Source organism: Nilaparvata lugens, chromosome 3 (assembly GCF_014356525.2).
Source record: "Nilaparvata lugens isolate BPH chromosome 3, ASM1435652v1, whole genome shotgun sequence".
Classification (NCBI taxonomy): Eukaryota; Metazoa; Arthropoda; class Insecta; order Hemiptera; family Delphacidae; genus Nilaparvata; species Nilaparvata lugens.
This window is the reverse complement of record NC_052506.1, coordinates 69,396,201-69,417,740: the sequence shown is the minus strand read 5'-3', so window position 1 is coordinate 69,417,740 and position 21,540 is coordinate 69,396,201. Positions and strand designations below refer to the sequence as shown.

Below are 21,540 nucleotides of genomic sequence, written 5' to 3'. Positions count from 1 at the left end.
AAGAAAAAGCTGTTTATTTGAATTGTCTGAACTTGTGAACAAGAAGCTTTTTGAAATGTAACTTTGCAATATTCTTGTTAATGTTTATTTTTATTCAATCTTTATAATATTTTATTTATTCATTTATATTGTGCAAACTACAGAAATACCACCAATAATACCATCAATCTTGTTAATAGAGTCAGTTTTTCATGGAATGAAACAGAATATAATTATTATTACTTTATTATCATCATCATCTGATGTTCTTCATTCTATCTTTATTATCCTTCTGATGTCAACCTTTATTTTCTCTTCTATTATTGTGATCAATTCAATTCCACTAAGTATAAAAGTTGATGCTGATTTCAGTAAGTTCGTCTACTTTTCTATTGGTGCATAATTTTATTGAATTAATCATGGAGCTGGACGAATACGGCAATCCTGCGCAGTGAAAGTCTATTTGAAGATAAAAGGCAGGAAGAAGATAAGATATTCTATTGAATAGGGAAATTGAACGTAGTTGATGTTTATGTGTGTGAAAAGTCTAAGTTATCAACAGGATGCAAGTTTGTTCTAGTTGAAAATATCATCAAAGTGTTTCCCTTATTATAGCACATGAAAAATATATTTGACGAATTTTTAGAAAAAATCTACGGCTGTTTTAGAACCAGGAATTTGGACTTATACTATTCAATATCATGTTAAAATCATTTGATTGGAAATAATGAAAAAGTTAAGGTGTAAAAAAATCATTCACACTAAATTTCAGAATGAAAATCTTTAAAAAATACTCATACTGTAGTTGTCATAATTTTTCTTCTCCATTTTCATTACTATTCACACATTTTAGATGGTGTCACAAGGTTTTCTCATATTTGTATAATAGTTTTCTAACGTTTGCTTACTATCACTGATTTTTTCTTATATTTATGCAAGTAAAGTAAAGAACACAAAAATGATGAGATCATGACATACGTTTGCAGCATCTAGATAAGAAATCCCTACCATGATCAGTTTCATTTTTTACAAAAATCTCCTTGTTTCTTCGGATGTCGTGGTTCAAATACACACCCCTACTCTCTTATTATATAATTGGGAAACAACTAATATTAATCACTAGTCACTACACAATGTATAAGATTTTTCTCATAATCGAATACGGCTTTTTCGATGGGGTTGATTCTCACGAGACCTAGACCTAAGTGTGGTGAAACGGAGGGATGTTTATGAGAAATAAATGAACTGACAATTTTATGAGGGAGCTGAACCAGTGGGAAGTGATTTTGAGAATGAGATAACTGAGAATTAGTGGTTGTCGCCCACAAGAAGTCACCCACCCAACGATGATACTTCTTCACAGTCAGGCAATCTTGCAAATTACCTAATCTGAGTAATTTGAAATACCATCGCGACAGCTGAGCTAACCACACTACCCATTAGTTGACATAATTATCTTATTTTTTATTTCAAGAAGATCAAATTGATAGGAATTGAAGTTATTATTCCTGAAAGATGACTCAGTTTGTTTATATGGTTAATAAAAGTGTATAACCTATAGACAAACTTGACTTTCCTGATTGCGAATCCAAGGGATAGCAAATTCAATATTTACATATCTAATACAACCAATCTCCCAAGCATAAATTCCCTGATCGTGTATTCTTCAAGACCTGTATACACTATACAGTATCACTACAGATATACAGTACAGCTATGTGATAAACAGATAATTCTGTGATGCTTGTCTGTGATATCACCTACTGTATGTCAGGATCTCACAGTATTTTAATTATGTATTTTTATGATGTATGAAGGCAGTAGCTCTTCTGGAGGACTGCAGATGAGTCATCATTTGGCCGTGAACGTTACAGCATCTTGCGAAAGAGACGGCGAGCGCACGCTCAAAGTGGCGGGAAATTAAGATGACTAACTCAAACAATAATAGTCAGGTTCTTTCGGTTCAAATGATACATGTACGTGTCCTACGATGACTAACAGAGTTAGGAAGGAGTTTAAAGCCCAACCTCTCAGTAGAACTTGGAAACGGAGGTGATAAACGAATGATTAAAAAGAGTCGAGCCTCATTACACATTCATAGCCATTGCTGGGTCAACGAAATATGAATGGCGCTCGGTATTGGAATACTTCCAGATTTGAAAAAATCGAGAACGCTTTAAACCCACATCGTGAATTTGATTGTGGGTGATTGGCACCGGCACAAACCTGTTCGGGTCGCTGATCCCACTCCTCAATTCCTTTCCAATTATTTCACGTTTATTTCCAATTTTCCAGCCGAAATTCCAATGATTCACCAGTAATGCAAATTGTTCTGCTTGTTAAATGGCGACAAGTTGACGAATGCAGCAGCTCTTCTCAATGGGAAATTCCGTTCTGTTTATTGCACTAGCTGATATGCCGTTTACCCTCAATAGAATGAAGTGGAATCCAATCGAAATGGATTTCGATGCTTCGGAACCTGTTCATTTTCCATCTTGATTCTATCATAAGCACCTTCTCACACTTTATCAATTTATGTGAGCTTTGTTATCAGAAAAAAACAAGGAAAAGAGAAAATGGAAGAGAAGTTTAATTCCAATTTTGATTCAGGCAATTAATTTAATGTCTGTTGGAGTAAGACCTCCATTGTATAATAGTTTACTTTATTATCAAAAACTCTTCCCAGATTATGTCATTCAGCTCAACTAATTTTTAAATCATAGGAGTTCTGTTGTTGCTCTCAAATGAAGCGTGTATATTACCGGTAATTGAACACTTTTCATTATTTATTGTCCTCGACTCAGTCAATAAAATGGACAAAAGTATGGCTATAAATACCCATAAACCTGAATATAAAATGCATAGTCTGTGGAATAAATGACCTGATTTTTCTGTGACTAATAGATTCCTCGAATTTCCTTATTCCAATCGAAATTGAACAAAAACAATGATCTGTGAGGTTTTATTGAGAATTCAATCAATGATTGATTATTCTTCAAGCTACTATTCAGTTCCCAGCTTATACTCGAATACAGCTAAGAAGTTATATCTTTTAAAAAATGCATAACATGTGCTGGTCGAATGAGTTTGATCTATACATACTTGGTTCCAACTAATATACAATTTTCAAGAATGATTCTTGTTTCATTATGATTAAATGGGGGATAGGGAATAATATATTACTAAAAAAACCTTGTTAAAGTTAGAGTATTGTTTCCATGATAGTGTTAGAAGTATTAAAACAATATATCAGTGTTCAATCTCATTATCGGAGAATATTTACAATAGTTCCACCGAACTACTTCATTCCAAGTTGACCTAAAATGTTAGTTTCTTACCACTCGAATGCAAGAACCAGAATTACCAGCATAAAAACACCTAATTCACTGTGATAACATCCGTCACAACAAGTTTTATGTAAAGCAGTCCTTGTAGTTCGTGACATTTTGCCTTTCATCTAGTTAAAAAATGTGAATATTGTTGAAATGGTAAAAAATATCCCTTGAATAGCATGACAAATACGAGCTCACCTTCACAATTCCAGTATCTTAATGTGTTAAATCTTCTTCTTCTTCTTGCTTTTGTACTACAGTCCTATGTAGACTTTGGCTTCCATGACAATTCCTTTCCATCTGTCCGTATCACCAGCAACTCTCTTCCATCCCCTAATTCCCAACACTCGCAGATCTCTCTCCACATCTTCCAGCCACCTTCTCCTTGGTCTCCCTCTTCTTCTTGTGCCTTCAATTCTTGCCTCCAATATGGCCTTTGGCAACCTTCCTCTATTTATTCTCAACATGCCCAAGCCAGCGTATCCGTTGCGACTTTATGAATTAATGTGTTAAATATGATCCAAAATTTTATGGATTTGAATAGTAATATATTGCATTTCAAATAACACGAATTCTCCATCATAACATCTCCACCAACGTTCATGGTTTTTATTGCCATTACCAGTCTTGATTTATTATCCAATCAATTCATGAAGGCTTTTTGAATCTCTTTGACTTAATTCATGTATCATCATATCGTATACAATATACAGTATCTCCATTGCTGCTTCTTTCTGGGTCATTTTCCTTGCGCTGCCTATCTCTGTAGTAAGAAATTGTGATTATCAGTCTTAAAAATTAAATTATGGAAAATTATAGGCCGGCCCATCGAATTTGCAATGTCAATAGATTAAATGTTTCGATTAGAGAACTGTGAAATCTCATGTCTTGAAGTTCAAAACTTCGACTTCTAATGCATTAGCTTATCACTCCGAAAATATTGCACGATATTTGTTGAACTTGATACACTAGTAGTAGGGTACAAACAAACACTGATAACTGTGGTAATTCAATATTGATCTTATAGACTACTTGTCGCCGATTCTTGTTTATCTCAAACGAGATTTGATCCAAGGCATTCCTAAGTTTTGCATAATCACTTTTTTAAGCAAATGCTCTTGAAAGGAATTTTGTAGCGAAATGTCAACTCGGAAGCCTATTTGTTTTCCCTTGACGACCTTCATTGCTCAACTTTGTGATCAATTAATTAGGAAAATGAAACTACGTTGTAATCTATCTGAATCTTTGCAGAAAAAGAAGTGTAGGATCACGGTTTCCCATTATAATTGGGATTTTCTTGATCACTTTAGTTGCATTAATAAAAACATTAATTTGTCACGAAGTAAGATAGATCCAAAGTTGTCCAAGTTAATCCAAGGTTGACATGTGTGGGTGAGACTAAACAAATTCAGAACAGGACAGAGGAGATACCAAAAAATGGATTGATGGGGTCTATCTGACACCCCTCTTTGTGAATGTGGTCAGGAGCAAACCATGCACCACAGCATTGCCGAGTGTCCATTGACAAGACTTCAGAAGTTGCATTATAGCAGATGACATGGCCACACTCTGACACTCTGGCTATAAAAAAAGGAAGTATAAATTGTTCATTTGTTTCTGGCACTGCCCATTCATACGACATAATATAATCCAAGGTTAAGTTGATTATTGAGTGTAGTTTTCTAGATAGATTTTTTGAAATTTAGAAATTAGAGTATAGATTAAAGAAGAGTTAATTTGCATCCATGCTACACCGTTTCGTCTCATTGAGTAGGCCTGAATATTATATGTTCTTAATCGAAATTAATATTCCTAAAACTTACGGGTGAGGCTGATTTCAATATATGATATACCGAATTCATCAATGAATAACTGGAAGGATTGCATGACAATTGACAAAGATTTATCGAAATCTTCTTAAAACTGGTTTCAAGATAATTCTATTTGTCTTTTATCAATGAGCAGCAACCACCTTGTCGCGTTTTTTACTTGGGATAGAATGAATTATAATCTTCAATTAGTTGAATCTATCATTTCAAATGGATCATACTCGCTTGTACTCATTAAAAAACATAAAAAAGTGGATTGCAGACCTAGACCTATCCATAGAATGTGAGAATCGTGTCTGAGAATATTATTTAGTTATTTCTTAAAAAACAACTGATCATATGACTCATTTGCAACATCGTTTTTGTTTCCCACAATAACAGAGTGATCCTGCTCAACTGCAGGTAATGAGTTTCTGCAAGGACGCTAATGGCCTTGTTATTCATTTAAAACCAATTGAAAAGGCTTCAGTTCAAGTGGATCATGGACAAGTCGTCACGACATTAATTATTCACTAATCTCCTCTATTTCCCTACTAAGTAAGGAAACACTTTTGGTCATTCAAATCGATTATTCTATTCTTTCAGTAAGTTGATAAAGAATAGGTTGTTTATTTCCAAAACGATCAACTAGGAATTGAACTTCCAGCAAACCATATTCTTAGATTGATATAATGGTTTTTCATTTGGATATAACTTCAGTCATATTTCCTCGATGATGAAACTTTCACACTTATTGAATCATTCCTTATGATATTGTGCATAATACGTTACATGAAGGATTCTACCGGGTGATTCAAAAAGAACTTTACAACTTTGAAAATTCATATAAATCTTATTAAAGAAGGTACACAGCTGGATTTAGTGTTGTTTTAAAGGAAGACACTTCAACTTTTTTTACCTTAAACTAAAGATGTTCTATGTGACTTCCGTTGGTTATCCTGCACAAGAATAGCTTATAGTTATACACTATCCTTGATCCTGCAGACATCCCATCGATAGTCGATTTCTTCCCAGACTCGCACTAGCATTTCAGTTGTAACTTGCTCAACATCAGCGCAAATACGCTGCGTATACGTGTGTATAAACTCTGATAAATGGTATAAAAATAGATAATTAATCAGAAATCCCGCATAATGGTACTACTAGTATGTTCCTTGACTTCTAATTGACCGAGCGAAGTGAGGTCTAAGATTCAAGTCGACGGTTTGGCATTTCTCTCAATGTTTGAATGTTTATATGTTTTTATGTTGCGCATTTACGGCGAAACGCGGTAATAGATTTTCATGAAATTTGACAGGTATGTTCCTTTTTAAATTGCGCGTCGACGTATATACAAGGTTTTTGGAAATTTTGCATTTCAAGGATAATATAAAAGGAAAAAGGAGCTCCTTCATACGCCAATATACCGTAAAAATCAGACTTTAGAATTATTCATCACAAATCAGCTGTCTAGTGGACTATAATACTACCCGTTCAAAAACATCGAACATCTTGAAAATTGTATCTTTCCATCAACGTTGTAGACAGTTGCAGTCAGACCTGATAACAGCGCTCACACTCACATTCCGGGACGACACGTCACGGTACGATAGGACAAAAAGCACTTTATTTATTTACGATTTTTTCTAGACATTTTAAATTGATAAATTATTTATATATTTTTGAGAAAACATAGCAACATATTAATGTAACTTTCTGAGCGCGAGGTCTACTGTTCACAGAACTACTAGTATAAGTTTTTGGTAAGTAGAAACATGTACAGAGGAAATATGGTGAGAACTTTCGCATTCAATAGATTTTGATTGAATAGGCTACATTGTTTCAATATCCTGAATATGGTCATTTCAATTCGGTTATGAACCAGTTGTAACCAATGTGATTCAATGGTAATGAAAGGAGTCTTTCAAGTTTATTGAATAGTTCCATTTATTTGTCTGAAACTTTGCCGTAGAGTAGCGACCCAGTCTGCACGACAAGTAATGGGGAATAGTGGATTTGTAAATGGCACACCGATCTCGGCTTGGGAATAGTCCAATATCCGGAGTGCTGCTGCTTTTCAACAGGTGATTCAAATTGCTTTCATGATCAATGTGTGAGCGGGAGGCATCTTTTGGCTGAGCGTTGCGTTACACCCAGTGTAACACAGCACTATGCTGTGCTGCTGCTATGCAACCGACGATATTTGGGCTACACCCACATTCATTGCTCTATCCGCGTGTGAGTCACAGCTCACAGGCTGTGATATATCTGTGATAAATAATACTCAGTGGTTTCACTTTCTTCACCTTCTGTTTACGTGACCTGGCACCATCGATAACTCTTTGTCGCTGCCTTTGTCTTAACCTACTTGACCAGTAACATCAATAGAGTCGGTCTGTTATTCTAAAAATGAGCCGTTCGTTGTTCTCGAAATAAGAACGTCGTATTGGACACGTGTGTGTATTCGTGTAGTTGATATCGTGTGACGAAGGCTGTACTTTAATGTAGATCACCAAGGATTTGAAACCTAGGATATCCAAGCAAGGAAGTTTTGGTTTATTTGACAAGATTTGTTTAAAATCAACTGGGGTCAACTCACCTTGGAATGCAGAGAGTACCTTTGCTATATGCTGATATTTTTGCAATACTGTATAACCGGTTATAAATTGATGATGAATAGTTGAAACAAGTTTGTAAAGAAGAGATAAAATTCCAAAAAAGTTATTTTTATACTTTAAAGTTGAATTATACAACGTTATATGATGCTCATCTTGAGCATTTCAAAGGTTATTTGTAAACAAGGATGTCATTCTGATACTTTTTGTGATTCAATATTTTCATATAAATCTTGCTGCTTTACAAAGTTATTTATTATGTTGAAGTTGTCGTATTCTTGAATTCATTCATCCATAACGTCAACCTAGACGGTATTTGATTAGGTTTTCCTCAAGGTTTTCAGAGAGCTTGTTTTTGTTGAGATAGTATCAACGTCAGGCAGTTCTGTGACATGGGGATGATAAATTCCCGTTGAAGCGTGTTTTGAATGAATTCACTATATCGAGCTACTCAACAAAATCTTGTTTTCATCCTCTCACAATAACCGTATTCAATCATGACTACTCGAGACACTCGTATCAGTATCTCAAATCCAGTCGATTTGAAAGGTCATATCACTACCAACAGAACTGCTTGCTTAGTGTGGTACAATAAAATTCAATGTTAGACTTCCCGTGTGACCTTGCTCTTTAAGAGCTCTATTTATGTAACGTTAATATTCATCAATCTCACTTTCACCACTCTTCTTTTTATTTCTCTATGCATCCTCGTTCGCAAGAAAACTGAGATATGATATTTGATCAGAGCTCATGATATTTCAACTGTCATGAAATCAATGATCAGTGTCTATTGATTGAACCACCGCAGGTCCGACTCTTGTCTAGATCTGGAGACTCTATCGATGTTTCACTTCATGACTTGATTAAAATTTTTTCTCATTACTGAAAAAAAAATTGTGTGGGTGATGTTGTAATAGATATCCATATTGAATAAAAACAACTTGATATTGTCAAAACCAGCAATTCATTGAAACAATTTGAGATACTAGTTTCGGTTATTATTACACCGACATCAATCTCTAGTAATCTGAAAGCTTAGACATCAAGCAGCAGAAAATACGGTATTGGTGAAGCCGAAGCCTATGTTTACCAATAAAGGTTTAGCTGTACTGTCATTGGCCGAGACTAGACACGCCCAAGTATTCCAAACATGGTCATAAGAACCGTCAAACAAGAAATGAAGAGCGACTTAGTAACTAACAGAACTATTTATCTATATTATACAGTTTAAAAACCTCCACAAACAAGAGAATACAAGAAAAAAGCTAACAATTCATATACGAAGGGAGAAATCAAAGGCCAAGATGCAAATAGTGTTGGAAAATGTGTATTATTTCTTTTTATTATACATTTGGTTTTGTCAGTTTCTCTACATTTGTTGTTGTTTTACGGCTCTCATGACCATATTTGGAATACTTTGGCGTGTCTAGTCTCGGCCAATGACAGTAGAGCTCAACCTTTATTGGTCAACAGCTAACGGACAATCGTAAGGCTTCACCCTTACTGTATATTCTGCTGCTGCTGCTTGATGTCTAAGCTTTCAGTTTACTAGAGATTGATATTGTCTCCTCGTTGTAAAAACCGAAACTAGAATCTCAAATAGTTTTGATAAATCAGTTGTTTTAACAATATCAAAACATTATAAATGAGAAGGTCTGAGGATAATAATAACTCTCGAAAGAATGTTTTGAACGTTTGAAACTGACGATTTCTAAAGGCCCTAAAAAGGCCTTCCTTAAATTCCGGCTTGTACGTATTGCAAACATTTACAATAATAAGGTAGCCTCATTCTACTTGAGATGAACAGCTTATTCCACTATTTGAATCGTGGAATATTTGAAATTCACGAACATTCCCTTTTCAAATTTAATCTCTTATTCTGAGGGAAACCTTCTCATTTCTGATTCTAGTCTTCTCATCAAATGAATTGTTACAAGTCAGAGAGATAGCTCAAGAGGAGGATTTTCCCACGCAGGGAGTGAGAGATCCAACTGGTTTGTTCTATTATGAAATGTTCTTTATTTTTGCCAATCACAGCCGATCTGTTCGATTTACGTGACTCGCGTTGATAACGACAATCTGTCGTTGCTACTGCTGATTACACTGTCCGCTCTCACAACCGACTTTTTCTGTCTTGAATACTCACTCGCTTCAGCCAGATGCTACCGTGCTCTACTGTTTACTGATGAATTGCATTTTATTAAAGTTTTTCAACTGCGAGAAAGTTTTGTTAGAATGGTTCAGTTTTCCTCTCACAGAATTCAATTTGCTTCAAGGATTAAAATATTAATTAAAACTTTTTCCATTAATCTATTCAGTACGCGGCCTAGAATGTTTCATTATTTTGTTAGATAACAGTGGATTTAATGATCTTTATTTCATTAATTTCTTGTAATCACTGGGAAAATCAATAGAACTAGAAACTGTCAAAGATACTTCTAAAACGGAGAATCAGTTGTCAAACTTTGAATCAAACGGATGTACACGAAGTGTAACTGCCCAAAATGTAAAACGCAGAAAACCAGGTTTTGGGACAAATCTTCTGAAGAACAGTAGACGACCTATATCTTCTCACTAAGCAAGCCATTCATAATGCCAAAAATTTGTATGCAACATGTAAACCTACCTGACAAATACTGTATGTTACAATTTCTGTATCAGATTAGCAAGTTGTCGGGACAAGACAATTTTATTTATTCAGCACGCGGAGGGAGATGAATGATGAAGCTGCATTTGAAATTCATGAAAAACTAGCCTTCATCTCAGCTCAGATAGAGTGTATCTTGAGAAAAGAAAAAGTTTCCTCTTACGATCCGGCTGGGTTCCATTGAATGTTGAGATTTTTGTCTTGTGTATTAGCATTATAATCAACAATAATATTCGCACCAACAGCGTTGAACATTGCAGCAAACTTGATAAAACATTAAGATTAGTTTTGCATGTTTGTTTGAGTGAAACTCGCCTTTGATACCATCTCTACAATTTGGTGGCAGGGCGAGTAAAATAACTTGAATAACATCAGACTTGGAGACGTAATCTGATTCGAATAAACCATTAAATCAAGGAACTAAATTATAATTCTGTGAGTAATCATTTGAAAAATCGCGCTACCCATTAAAACTAATAAGACATTTTTGCGAGTTTGGAATTTTTCATGGAAAATCACTGTGGTGATACATACAGTTATTCTGTATTCTATAATTCTACTCTATTCCATATCTTCCATTTCTACATTTATAGTTATCTGTATTCTCCCAAACTCAATTCTGTTATATTTTAATGCGAAACTTACTTGTTTAGTGCAAGATCATGCTGCTCACCTGGAAAAGAAAAGAAAAATGATTAATGAAATAATTATATTATTGAATAGCAAGAAAGTTGAAAAAATATTAGTTCGCTTACCAAGAAGTGGAATGTGATCCACAGGATTCTGAATGGTTTATTCAAACATAATTATATACATCGCGATCAGTTTGATTAAAGCTGATGATAGAATAGAGGATAATTGAGGCAGATCATTACCATTATGATTAAATTGTGGTTTTCATTGTAGTTTTATAGTGTATGGGCAGGTGCATTTGAAAGGTCAAAAGGTCAATAAAGATGTTATTACAATTTGTGTCAAGTTCAATACTAGTAAATTCAATTGAATTATCTTAGCAAAGGAGAACTTGTGTAATCATCAAGCCACAGAGGTTATCAAGATTGACCAAATTTTCAAGGAAGATAAGTTATGATTTCAAGTTCCTAAGTTCCTAAGGTCCTAAGTTTCAATCGCCAATTGAGACCGCACATTAATATTTACCACGTAAATAACAGGCCATTGGAACAGGTGACGAATTTCAAAGATCTTGGAGTGAATTTTTCTTCAGATTTTTCCTTCAATTCGCACATTGATTCAATAGCTGCTAGGGCCAACCAACAAATGGGGTTTATTCTGAGGACCTGTTCGCCCTTTAGTGATGTAGAGCCTTTGATTCTGATTTATAAGTCACTAGTGAGAAGCTTGCTAGAATATGCCTCAGAGATATGGAATCCATATCATATGGATAGAATAAATGTTCTAGAACGGCTTCAAAATAAGTTTTTAAGAATCATGTTCTATAAGAAATTCAATCGTTTTTGTCCTTTTGATTTCCCAACAGAGTCACTGAGAACTTTATTCCATATTACATCATTAAAAGTTAGGCGTGATGTTAGAGCACTTATTTTTCTTTTTGATCTCTTAAATAATGAAATTGATTCATCATACTTGCTATCTAAAATGAATATTGTAACATCTTAAATCTGGGTAGATGAAAAGCCCTAACAGAAATAATAATAGGTCTAAAAATAAAGTAATTGGCTAATATCGCCAAGCAGATAATAATCAAGATAAGATAGCATCAGCTTGTTCTGGCTAAATGGTACAAGAACTTAAAAAGGATTTGAAGAAAGTTTACTACTCATAAATATATTATTTATAAAATATTGAAGATTGAGGTTAGATAGATGTATTCACAGATCGGTGACCTAGAGATCGATCAAACCGAAGAACGTAGAATCTGACCAAAACCCCTTGGCAGAGCTTTATTGCATTCAGACGGTGTGCAATGTGAGAAAACACCCGTCCACGTGGCTAATTATTAGTTAGCATGGAATTAATATTAATATATATAATATTAACTAGCATGCAAAGAGCATAAATATAAAACCAAATAAAAATAATTTAATGTATTCAGGAAATAAGAGTTACCAGGCGCATGAATACCTAATAAAATTTGCATGCACCAATAGTAAAACGGCAGTTAATAGGCGGCAACTGTAGGCCAATTCAAAAATATTTATATATATTTATATAATTGTAGTAGATTTTGTGTAAAAATTTGTGTAATCTATGTTATCAATATGGCTCGAATGCAAAGAAATTATTAATCATATAATCTAAGCAATATTTTGGCATTCTTTGTAAGATCTATTTGAATTTAATGGCGGAGGATTGAGATATTTAAATTTTATGCTAATTTGAAAGTCGGAAAGAGAATCTGTAAAACTTGAGAAGGAAGAACCAGCACTCGCCAGCCAGATGCCACCATAAGAGGACCCCAAATATTTTAGAGCGAAGTACCTTATTAATAATTTTGTAAAAATTTAAAGTTAAAGTAAAATATTGAATTTCTTAAAAGACTTCGTGATGCTATTGTGAAGCAGAAGTCATTTTTCATTTTATTAAATTTATAACCCCTTGGAGGAGACGATTCCGGCTACCATATTCCTGGACCACATGGAGTTGGATCGACATCGGCGGCTTACAAGAAGATTTTCGACACGTGAGTGATTTAAATTTGAATTTAGTGATGGGCGCCCTAGTGCTTCGAAATAATCTGATGATCAAAGCTAGCTCGCCGAAAGGGTTATTATAAATTAAGAAATTAATAAGAGTAATACTTGCGCAAGTAATAATTAGTATTAAAGGTATTTAATTGAAAGAAAAATATAGATCAATATTTTAGAAATTTCTATTTAATCAAAGAAGTACGAAATCTAGGCTATCAAACGTATGCATACAATATTTAACTTTTTTGCAATACAATTTGCGATAATTTATCATAGTTCTAATTCACTAGATGAATGGCTCTACCTATTCCGTCAGGTGCCGAATCTTGCACCCTGAGATGAAAATGTATATTAGATACAAATAAATCTACTAAATACTAGAGATTTTAATATATAAATATATATTTGGATTATTAGTGGCTAATTTATCAAGCTGATCTTAGAGCACATATTTTTGATTGAATTATCCAAGCCGACAAGTATTAGCAAGTACATGTCACAGCTACATGCAAAAGAATGCATACGATTTCAAGATAAAGGCACATGGTAATGATTCGTGCCATAAATCTAGAATATAAAGTTAGCCTGTGATATTTTTATTGATTTCAAATATTGTTCTATTTTTATATTATATTTTTTATCGCTCTATATATATTTTTTGCCTCGACTGATCTTTGCATTATTTATGTAATATATGTGTAAAATTTTCATGGTGTGCAATTTATTTTATATTCCTCATCTCTATAGTATAAGTATCATTTATATATATATATTTATTATTATTGAATTACAAGAGTTATTGGAGAAGCCCATATCTAGGCCTATCAAGATTTTTTAAGACTGAATACTATTAGAAAACCACGCCCTAATTATATTAAATCTCATGCTTTACCGACTGATGCCAAGCAGGAGGCTAATCGTTATTTAATATAAAGAATAACGTGACATAAAGACATGTCGTGCCAACGTGGGACTGATGATGAGAGCCAAGCTCATTGAATAATTACTTGAAATTAGGTCAATAACCATAGTGAAAATTATAGATAACTTATACGAGTTGTGAGGAAAACTGGCGAAGGAATATTTGTATTACTTTTTGGGGAAACAAGAGCTTTAAATAGAGAGAAATTATATGTTTTAAAGAAAATTTTATATTATTAGTACTGTGAAAAATTACATGTTTATAGAGAGAGATTATATTTTATAAGCCTAAACTGCTATTACTTTCTAGTCAAAAATATATTAGGTGTTTAAGCCGGTTGGAAAATAAGTCGCAGCCTGTAAACTAGCCAAAAATAAATCAACAAAACATTGAGGGCGCTAGAGCATTGTAAAAAACTTAAGTATAAATACCTGGTTGTAAGAGTATCCAAACACTTTACACATCACTGTTCACTGTAAGTCCCGGTTGTGTCTCTTTTTTAAGCATTTTCGCTTATCATTTTTATCACTGTTTAATTAGCATTTATCACATTTGACATAATGAATCACACTCCCGCAAACTCTGAAGTTTCATATATGTACGGCGGTTGCACAGATCCCACTTTGTCGACTCCGAGCACATCAAACCCCACCACGGTAGATGCCAATACGCCACGAGAAAGGGAACCAGGAAGCGTCGGGTCGATAATTTTCGATCCACCAGGTCTGCAACCTCTATCCTCCACTCGAATCGACGCCGCTGACACACCATTGAATCAACGGATAGTAGAGATCAATTTTGAAGGGGGCGAGGAGCAGTCTGCAGAACCCGCATCGCCGGAGGCCGAGTCACACCTGGGCAAACAGAGTATATTTTCAACCACAGAACTAGATCCGCTTCAAAAGGTAATAATGGAACAAACGAGTAGCACTTTCAACATTATGTTACAAAAAACAATGGATAGTATGATGCAGGAAATTAAAAAGGAGATTGCTACAGTAAAAGAGGAAAATAAACAGACAGTGGAACAGGGTATGAAAGAGACCACAGGCGCTATAAAATCAGTAGAACAACGGTTGGATAATATTGAAACTAAAGTAGAGAGTCATAGGGAAGAGTTAAAAGCAATGATAACCCTACAAAAAGAAAGTCAAGATAAAGTTACGGCAGGATTATCGGAAAGGTTAGATACGGTTACATGTGAACTCAATGAAAGGATAGACAACTTAAATACACAAATCACTACACCTATTCAGGATATAACAAATAACATTAAGGCCGATTGCCACCAAGAAATCCACAAACAAATTACCGTTGCCAATCAAAACTTAACAACTACAGTTGACAAAAATATTAACAATATTAAAGAAATACAAAACAAACAGATTAATATGTCCACAAAAATGAACCAACTGCAAGGTAGCATCAATCAAAACACTGAAACCTGTAAAGCTTTAAATGGAACTCTACTAATTCAGAAATCCACTCTGACTCAACTAAATCAAGAAATAAACGCAAATAAAATTACACATAATAGTCAATGGCAGATAACACAGGAAAAAATAATAGCATTGGAAAATCATATTCAACAACAACCTCAAGGAATTCAAACAGACAACCTCAACGTACATAGTATATTACAAGGACTAGGAAAATTTGATAACACTGATCGCCATTTGCAACCTCAACCATTCATTGATCAGATAAAATTAGTACAAACTCTTGCACCTACCTCTTGGAATTTTTGGCGTCTCCGTTTGACTAATTTATTGATTGGCGAACCCCTGATGTTTTTTCGGAGTAGAGCCCATGAATTTACATCATTGGATGAGTTTGTCGCTGTCTTCCTGGAACAGTATTGGAGCAGAAGTAAACAGTTGGACGTGCTAGCGGACATCATATCATCAAAAACCGCCGCCCACCATGAAATTAAAACAACCCGCAAACATCAACCCATATTAAGTATCCTGTTTCCCACCGAAGTCCAATCACCGCCGGAGAACACAAACAGCCACCAAGATCATGCTATAATTAAGGAGTTGGTGAATATGGAACAGACTAAAAATGTAACAGATTCGCGCACAGAATCCATGCACCCGCACCAATGGACACCACCGAAGGAGACTAAGGACCCCAAAATTTTTGACCAAGAGGCTGACACCAGGGAGGACGGACTACCGGACAAAAGGAGCGACCACCGCAAGGCCCGGAGACGGAGGCGCCCGAGGACACCCGACCGGCATCAGGACGAGGAGGACGGCATTCGGGGGAGCATGCATCGCAAGGCCCGGAGGCGGAAGAAGCGACGAAGGAGGAACCGCGCGCGCCGATGGAGGCCGCATGCACGGTTCAAACGCCCGAGGAGGATTCCGGACCGGCACCAAGGAGGACAGGAAGAGATCACCGACGGCGTGCATCCGCGGCACATACGCTTTAAAGGCTATGATCAGCGATGTGACCGGCAAAATGGACGTAATAAATGGAATAAAAACGGAGCTACTACAAGAACAAATATGGAGTCATGCCTGGATAACAATGGAATGGATTACTTGTGGATATTGATGAAGGATAAACGGTGTCTAGGAAGAGTGAAAGAATTAAAAAATAATATTAATAAAATGGAAGTACCTGGATATGATATGATGAGAGATTATGCTATTAAAAAGATGATAAATGTTTTGTTATGGTGTTTAATGTTTGTAATAATGGCTGTGATATGGATAAAATACTGTGTTGTGGATAAGATGAAAAATATTGTATTGTTATTATTAAATGAATCTATGATTGATAATTGGAAATTTAATATTATAAAAATGTTTATTGTTGCAAGCTTAATGAGTTATAATGAGCCGAAATCAAGAGTATTAGATGAAAATAAAAGGAAGGATGAGTTAAGAGTACAGATTGATTGGAATAAGAATGGATTAAAAGGAATTATCATAAATGAAGCTTGGAATTATTTGAAAGAATACACGAGATACAAGGGCTTTAAATTTATGATGAAAAAAAAAATTATCAATAGGACAGCCTCACAAATCAACAGCAGATAACCTAGCCAGCCTACAACAGCTACAAGCAGAAAATCAAAAGATACGGGAAATTCACAACATTTCCACATGCAATATCGTCGAATTTGAAATAAATATGATAAGAAGTCAAAGGAAAACAACACTATCAAGCCAATTACTAACCTTCCTTAATAAATTTAATATTGGTATAGGACCTCGTGGCAACAATCCAATGTTTTAACTCCTTCCAGCCGTTAGAAGCCTGTAATAAGGAAAAGAACAATTTTTAAATATGTAATTAAATATATACATCAGATAAAAAAGGACACAAGCGGGATAATAAAATTAAAATTTGTTAATTACCTTTTAAGAGAAAAAATTGAGCAGTTAGGTTAGTTATGAAAGTCGATAGCAAATTCTGCTGTAACATGTAACACTCTGAATTGTAGAACAGCGACCAGCTGACCAAAGCCACCCAAATCAAATGAATGTAATATCTGTTGAACATATGTTTATAAAAAGAAGTACTGTACCCAAAGAGTTATTTATTATTGTTATTTATTATATTTATTAATGTCGATATATTTATTTATATGTTTTATATTTATTACTTTTAATTATGCCACGTTTGTTACCTGAAAAGAGTTAAAGTGAATACAAGCTACCAAAAAACCAAAGCCATTAGCAAAAGAAAGTATTGTACCTGATGTATAGAAAATTATTTATATTAAGACCTAAGAAATACTATAAGATATAAGCCCAGAAGTTTATGAATCGAAATTATTGTCTAAAAGGAATCATTTGTGAGAATTATGAAATGTGTGTAGTTAAGTTGGCGCCCTGCAAGCGGCGAATTTAAAAATACTGTGTTGTAAATGTTGTCAGGAGGAGTGCGTTTAGAAGTTTATATTTATGATATTTTTATGTGTGTTGAGGAGGAGAATTTGTTATTGTTTTTGATAAAGGTATAAAGGAGATGCAGCAAATATGTCTGCGAAATGTGATAGAAGTAGGAGAGTATAATTTATAAATAAAGTATAGTGTATATCAGTGTATTTGAAGGGTGGGTTTTCATTAAAAACATTGTGATTCTCAAATATTTTGAATTCAAACCCAGGGGCGTGTGTAACATCTTAAATCTGGGTAGATGAAAAGCCCTAACAGAAATAATAATAGGTCTAAAAATAAAGTAATTGGCTAATATCGCCAAGCAGATAATAATCAAGATAAGATAGCATCAGCTTGTTCTGGCTAAATGGTACAAGAACTTAAAAAGGATTTGAAGAAAGTTTACTACTCATAAAAATATTATTTATAAAATATTTGAAGATTGAGGTTAGATAGATGTATTCACAGATCGGTGACCTAGAGATCGATCAAACCGAAGAACGTAGAATCTGACCAAAACCCCTTGGCAGAGCTTTATTGCATTCAGACGGTGTGCAATGTGAGAAAACACCCGTCCACGTGGCTAATTATTAGTTAGCATGGAATTAATATTAATATATATAATATTAACTAGCATGCAAAGAGCATAAATATAAACCAAATAAATAATTAATGTATTCAGGAAATAAGAGTTACCAGGCGCATGAATACCTAATAAAATTTGCATGCACCAATAGTAAAACGGCAGTTAATAGGCGGCAACTGTAGGCCAATTCAAAAATATTTATATATATTTATATAATTGTAGTAGATTTTGTGTAAAAATTTGTGTAATCTATGTTATCAATATGGCTCGAATGCAAAGAAATTATTAATCATATAATCTAAGCAATATTTTGGCATTCTTTGTAAGATCTATTTGAATTTAATGGCGGAGGATTGAGATATTTAAATTTTATGCTAATTTGAAAGTCGGAAAGAGAATCTGTAAAACTTGAGAAGGAAGAACCAGCACTCGCCAGCCAGATGCCACCATAAGAGGACCCCAAATATTTTAGAGCGAAGTACCTTATTAATAATTTTGTAAAAATTAAAGTTAAAGTAAAATATTGAATTTCTTAAAAGACTTCGTGATGCTATTGTGAAGCAGAAGTCATTTTTCATTTTTATTAAATTTATAACCCCTTGGAGGAGACGATTCCGGCTACCATATTCCTGGACCACATGGAGTTGGATCGACATCGGCGGCTTACAAGAAGATTTTCGACACGTGAGTGATTTAAATTTGAATTTAGTGATGGGCGCCCTAGTGCTTCGAAATAATCTGATGATCAAAGCTAGCTCGCCGAAAGGGTTATTATAAATTAAGAAATTAATAAGAGTAATACTTGCGCAAGTAATAATTAGTATTAAAGGTATTTAATTGAAAGAAAAATATAGATCAATATTTTAGAAATTTCTATTTAATCAAAGAAGTACGAAATCTAGGCTATCAAACGTATGCATACAATATTTAATTTTTTGCAATACAATTGCGATAATTTATCATAGTTCTAATTCACTAGATGAATGGCTCTACCTATTCCGTCAGGTGCCGAATCTTGCACCCTGAGATAAAAATATATATTCGATACAAATAAATCTACTAAATACTAGAGATTTTAATATATAAATATATATTTGGATTATTAGTGGCTAATTTATCAAGCTGATCTTAGAGCACATATTTATGATTGAATTATCCAAGCCGACAAGTATTAGCAAGTACATGTCACAGCTACATGCCAAAGAATGCATACGATTTCAAGATAAAGGCACATGGTAATGATTCGTGCCATAAATCTAGAATATAAAGTTAGCCTGTGATATTTTTATTGATTTCAAATATTGTTCTATTTTTATATTATATTTTTTATCGCTCTATATATATTTTTTGCCTCGACTGATCTTTGCATTATTTATGTAATATATGTGTAAAATTTCATGGTGTGCAATTTATTTTATATTCCTCATCTCTATAGTATAAGTATCATTTATATATATATATTTATTATTATTGAATTACAAGAGTTATTGGAGAAGCCCATATCTAGGCCTATCAAGATTTTTTTTTAAGACTGAATACTATTAGAAAACCACGCCCTAATTATATTAAATCTCATGCTTTACCGACTGATGCCAAGCAGGAGGCTAATCGTTATTTAAATATAAAGAATAACGTGACAATATTTATATCTCACCTGTGGCTCGTCGATCTGAATTTTCTTTTCTGGTTCCTCGTTCCAGAACACTTAGAAATTACAATTCTCCTCTCAACAGAATTCAGAGAAGCTACAATAGTTTGTCCGGGCACCTAGATCTCTTCTGGTTCTCTCGCGCTAGATTCCGAAAAGCTCTATACAATGGTCTGGTCTGAGCATTGATATTGTGATCTGGTCTACATCGATCATTTTTTCATGTATGTGTGGGTGTGCATATGTTTTGGGACTTGGAACTCATTAATAGGTTATATTTTTGGTTATTTCATTCTTTTAATACTTGTGTTATTAGAATTTTATATTTTCCATTTTGGACCTTTTATGAGTAGTATTTCGATGCTTTGTATTCATCTCATCTTTTCATATTATTTATTTTTTTAAAATTATTGTATTTTTCCATATTATCATTTTGTACCTTATTACCATATGTAATAGGATAAATATTACCATTTGTACCTTATTTCTTTTTATGATTTTTTATAAGTTTTCTATATATTATATTTTAAGATTTTGCATTTTCTTGTAAAGGAGACATGTTTGGGGAAACCCGTTGTCTCCATTGTAAATGAATAAATAAATAAATGATATTATGTATTTATACACGTTATCTAGCTCAACCAAGAACCATTCATAGGTATCATCTTAGATAGGATCAGATTACGTATCACCTTTGGAAATTGAATACTTCTTCAGAGTGATAAGCTAAGTAAATAAATTGTCATATAACCTAAACATTCTTCTTCTTTTTCTTCTTCTCCTCTCTTCTGTCTTATATTCTCTTTTCTGCCTTAAAATACCTATTGGTCGATTTATAGGGGTGGTGGCTTCCTCCCTACTGTTCACATGAAGTTTATATCACTATATATTATGTAATGAGGGGAATGCTCGGATGTGTCAAGTGTCGAATATTGATGACTGTGTGAATGTGTGTTTGTATGTGTCTTATCTTTTTCATATGTCCCATTATTCAAACTCCTATTCACGGACAAGGGCTTTGCGGAAGCTCTTTTGTGAATAGTATTTTTGTTTGCATCGGTTCTCACATAAGGTTGTTAAGGTTCATTTCCATCATCAGTTACATCATTACAAAATGTTGATTTGAGTTGTGTAGTTATAAGTTTTAGTTAATTTCTACTGTATTTTTGATACATTATAATGTAGAGTCAAATTGACCTTTCAGAAGTACCTAGTATCTTTAAATTGTTAGTTATAGGTATCTGATGAGATGTTTTGTATTTTGTTATATTGCTGATGTAAACAATAAAACTTGAAACTTGAAAAAAAAACTTGAGATGCTCAGACAATTGATTGACAAAAACTTGCCATATATCTTATCGAATGAGATTCTGGATTCTTATTGTTCAAACTAAAAGCTACAGAATGTTCTAAATTATTAAACAGGATAGGTCTGAAC

General features: G+C 34.0%; 1 protein-coding gene across 2 annotated transcripts in view; it reads right to left on the bottom strand.

Moving 5' to 3' along the window:
* Positions 1-21,540, bottom strand: part of LOC111055568 — a 125,942-nt gene that overhangs the window by 35,659 nt on the left and 68,743 nt on the right. The window contains exon 4 of one of the 2 annotated variants that reach the window (XM_039424425.1): positions 11,027-11,054. The exons of the other annotated variant lie outside the window; for it this stretch is intronic. The gene's annotated coding sequence lies outside the window, so the exon portion shown is untranslated. The remainder of the gene's footprint in view (positions 1-11,026; positions 11,055-21,540) is intronic. 2 annotated transcript variants of the gene reach the window in all.